This window comes from Gavialis gangeticus, unplaced genomic scaffold, assembly GCF_001723915.1.
Source record: "Gavialis gangeticus isolate Ggan-Ray unplaced genomic scaffold, GavGan_comp1, whole genome shotgun sequence".
In the NCBI taxonomy this organism is placed as follows: domain Eukaryota; kingdom Metazoa; phylum Chordata; order Crocodylia; family Gavialidae; genus Gavialis; species Gavialis gangeticus.
In genome coordinates this window covers 53,413,110-53,417,978 of record NW_017729032.1, presented here as the reverse complement: position 1 = coordinate 53,417,978, position 4,869 = coordinate 53,413,110, and positions in this window count along the sequence as shown.

The window sequence follows — 4,869 nt, the reverse complement described above, 5'->3', positions numbered from 1 at the left end:
CCCTTCCGACCCTTAATCTATGAATCTATGAATCTCTTCCAGCACTCCCTGCTCTAGCCCACCTGCCCTACAGCTATAGACCTCCTACACCCTGCCTATCCCCAGCATCATTCTCATGGCAGACATGTGTCCAAAGAAATCTTTATTGCCCTCACATCACACACCCCCGTTCCTCCCCTCCCCCCTCAACACACAGAGCCCCAAGGCCAGTGCTGGCAGGGCCCAGAGCAGGGCAAAAAATGGTTTTTAATCAGTCAATTAATTACTGGCTGGTAACATTCGAGTGGAAAAAAGAAAATGCATATATAAAGAGGAACAAGTGTGATCTGGGTTATATCAGCTGCATTTGTCGGACCTCACTAGTTTTAGAATGTATTTTGAAAGAAAGAATAATTAAAGACATAAATGTAATGGGAAATGGAATAAATGGATCCTGGGTCTACCCTGTGACAGACTAACCTAATGTCTTTCTTTGATAGGACAACTGATTTCTAGATAGTGGAAATACAATGAATTAATTTATCTAAATTTCAGTAAAGAATTTGATATTCTCTACACAGAAAATCATTAGTACAGAAGATGGGTATTAGTACAAGAATTGTGAGGAGGGTGAGGAATTGGCTAAAGAGATGACAAAATTTGCTTTGAAAGGAGAAGTTCTGGGCAAGAAGGGAGCTTTTAGTGAATTTTCTCAAGTTCAATGTTGGGAATTATTTTTCTTAATATTTTCATTAATGGCCTTGACAAAAACTAGGGACATACTAATGAAACTTGCTGATGGCATATAGCCAGGAGGCATAGTCAGTATAGAAGAAGATCCGAATATCGTAAGGGAAGGACTTGATAACCTTTAGGATTGGAATAACAGAAAATGGATCAAATGCTATAATGCAAAGTTCACTTATAACAAACTTTTTGCTATAATCTTCTTGGCAAGATAAATAAATATTTAAGGAACCTTCTGTTGTAGCAGACTATTTTCAGTATTCATGCTGACTTGTTTGAAGCTGGTAGGGGTAGCTCTATGATACACTGCAGTCTACCTTATGAACATACCGTGAGGGGGATATAACTCCTGTGTATAAATACATCAGGAAGGAGCAGGAACAATAAACACATTGGTATATTGGAACACATTGGCACATTATAGGAACACAATGGTATAAAACAACCATGAATAATATGAGCTGGGAATCAGAAAAAGGCATCTGGTGATCAGCAATGTACTGATTTTAAAATGGAACTTGATTGGTATTTGGAAAGGATAATATGATTTGATTGCTTGCAGTATCAGGTGCCCCTGGAGGTCTCATCTAGTCTTATGTTCCTAAGTTAAAAGCTAAGAAACATTACTGGCTTTAGTGGCATTCAAAGTATCTGATATGTAAGCATGAGGAATCTCTCAAAAACCAGTAGAAGTTTCAACATAGGAGACGTGCTTCAAGCTCAACTGCTGCCTCACGTGGAATTGTGAAACAAAAAGTCACCCACAGACTTAATTGTGTTAAGTGTGTTTTTAACAGAGACTCTGGATTCTTTCCCCATTACCTACATTAGTTTTTATTACCTTTTACCTAAATTAGTTTTTATAACCCTTATGTATTATCTGCTTTGTTTAAACCTTTTTTGCTTTTCAATCCACCTAGGCCCTTCCCCCTGCCCTTTCTTCCCCCATTCCCTATCCTTTGTATTTACATTACTTTATTCCTTTCTGCTTGGTACTCATGATCCCTGCAAATTCATTCATAGCAATTGAACAGAGTGGGCTGTCACCTATGAAAGCTTTTGCCTCTCTGAATGAGTTAATCTCTAAGGGGCCACCCTGTTTTGTCTTCTGTCTCTCAAAATTGTTTGATCTATTGAAAGGAACTCGTGTCCCTAGTGCCCAGCCTCCACTCAGAGTCTTTGCAGCACATCAGTTTTGCAGTTCTGTATTCATTCTTTGCAGTTCTGTATTCATGCTCTAGCATGAATCAGCATGGTCAGAACCTGCACCTAGACCATAATAATAAGTCACCTTAAACTGTAACCAGAGTTCACATTTTAGCAAGCACATGTGATCATGCTATTTAAGTGCATGATCCAATGCCACAGAAGTGCACTCTGAAAACCAAGCTCCCAAAATCTTCACAGGGACTCAGGCTTCATACAGTGCGAAGAGTCAAGCTTCTCACTCTGGGGCCAGCATGATATTTGAACTCTCAAACCACATACTTTTAGCAATACTTGCACACAGGTAGCATTGATTTCCATATCTGCTACATTTAATCACATAAATGATTTAAAGATCTGTTTTCAATAGCTTCCCAAACCTTGGATTTAAATCAAATTCATTTCACACCAAAAGGACCATTTATCTCAATAGGCTGACTGATTCGTTCTTGCATTTTCCTATGAGCTCAATTCATCTTAATATTAGTTTTTATGTGTGGGTGTAACATAATATTTTTATTGATTTTCTAGGAGGTTTGTCAATTGGATTTGGCACATATCAATGCGTGGGTGGAGTTTCAGACACACACATACTTGTGGGAAGATTTTTAACATATTAATGGTAGAGACAAATGTGATCTTGTGTTGCTTTAGTGACCTTAATCAGGTTTGCTTGATTGGCAGTGCAAAACTCTTCCCATTATGACATGAAGCAAGAGCAGCATGTGGAAGCAGGCAGTAAGGCAGCTCCTTCTTAATGGTACAATGATCTTTATGTTTATCCAATAGAAATATTGGTATTTAGTTTTTGGAGGGAAATAATGCACAACTCAGTTCCTGTGAGCTCCTGGTCCTGGTCCTATTGGTAACTGTAGCAGGGCACTAAGATGCACCTGCTCCTTAAGGCCAAAGAAGCCCGACCAAACAGAGCTTCCAGCTTTGCAGGCCAAACAGAGCTCCACAGCTGCAGGTTGCCAAGGTAACAGCCTAAGGGAGTAATTGGCCACACCGGTCGACGTCACCTGACTGGCAGGAAGCAGCGTTGTGGGATACATAAGCCCAGGCTGTAGCTAGCAGACACATACTCTGTCTCTGGCAGTGGACAGGGAAGGAGCTCCTGCCTGTTGAAGCTACTTGAGACTTGGTGCTGCCTGCCTAGGTCAGTATGAGGCTAGAAGGCGGGGTTTGGAGGTCTCATATGTGCCTGGAGAGAGAGGTCATATGATTTGGTAGAGTCCAGTGTCTGGCACAGCAAACATAGAGCCAGAGGGGCGCAGCCACAGGGGTGCAGTGAGCTCAAAGCACCAGAATGGCTCAGCAAGACCATAGAGCCAGAGGGGTACAGGTACAGCATCGTGGCTAGTCCATCATGCCAGAGGGGAGCAGCCAGCAGGGTGCAGCACCCATCATGCCAGAGTGGTGCAGCACCCATAGCACCAGAGGGACGCAGCTAAGGGGCTGCAGAACCAGGTGCCCAGGAGAGAGGCACTGAGGCAGGCATCCAAGAGAAAGGCACAGAAAGCCGGTCACTAGAGAACTTGGTGCCTGTGTGTTGCAGAGAGGCAGGAGCCAGAGGGCTCAACGCCAGGGCATATAGAGTTGATGATGGTAATGACACCCATGAGCCATGGGACAGGTGTAGGAATGATTGGAGCATGTATGCACCATGTGGTATAGCTGGGCAGATGAAGGGTAGTGTCCTGTTTAATGAGCAACTTAATTATCTACTAACAAGGTGTGGCAGGTGATATAGGCAGGCAGACTCCCCAAGACAGGTGACAGGTAGGCTGACACAGAGATCAGCCTCAGGACAGCCCCCTGCCTCCCTAACATTTTTAGGGGTTCTGGGTACCCACAAAATCCACATGAAGAAAATGGAGCTATGGTTGCTCAGCACCTCTGCACAATTGGTCTGTGTTGTAAAAGCCTAACAGCTGCATGCGGCAGCAAAAAACAATTTGGCTCAACAGCACGATAAGGAAATTTAATCAAGGGAGCTCACTTTGGCAGGTTCAGATATTGCCTTATGTTATTTTTGATGCTGCTTCAGTTGCTCAGAGTGAAACTGCTGTCTCAGCACCTTACTTGTCATTTGTATTGCAGTAGTGCTGAGGGACTACCAGCTCACAAGAGTTAGAAATAATTACACAGTAGTTTGATAGATGCTATTAGGGTTTTTTTTGTATATGTGCAGATAGGAGTCCTTTCCCGCATCTCGGAAGCTGTAGATTTCAACCTTATCATATACATGGGGAATGAACATCTATAGCACCAAATACGTACAGTATAGCTCAAGAAGCCCTTGGCTTATTATCTGTGCACTTTAACTATTAAGAAAATAGTGGTGCACCCATATACACACTTTTTTTCAGATGCACATATAGATTTATAGAATCTGATCTAAATCCTCTTGGTATCAGTAGGAGTCTTTCAATTAATTTCAGTATGTTTTGGATCAAGTGCATTATGAGAATGTAGCATTACCATGACTGCGATTCACCATGCAATTTTCAAATCAAAACTAATCTTCACTTTAATACCAAAACAATTGCACCCCATGCCAGAAGACCCAATTTTTAAAGAAATCTTTCCAGAACGACCCATCCTAGCCTTTAGACAAGCATCAAAACTCATCAAATTTCATCCCCAGAAGCAAACTTTCTATGGCCCAAAATGCACCAAATGGATCCGGACCATTTTACAAGAAATGAAAAACCTGCCAACATGTCTCCAGCACTCCTACAGTACTACACCCCACAACAGAAGCATCACCATTCCTGGATCTTACATATTCATCTCCAGAAATGTAATATATCTCATCCAGTGCACTAAATGTCCTAATGGCCATTTAGTGCACTGGATGACCTAGTGTACCAGAATGAATGCACACTGAAAACCATCAAAATAAAAATATCCAGTTACCTGTGGGTGCAGACT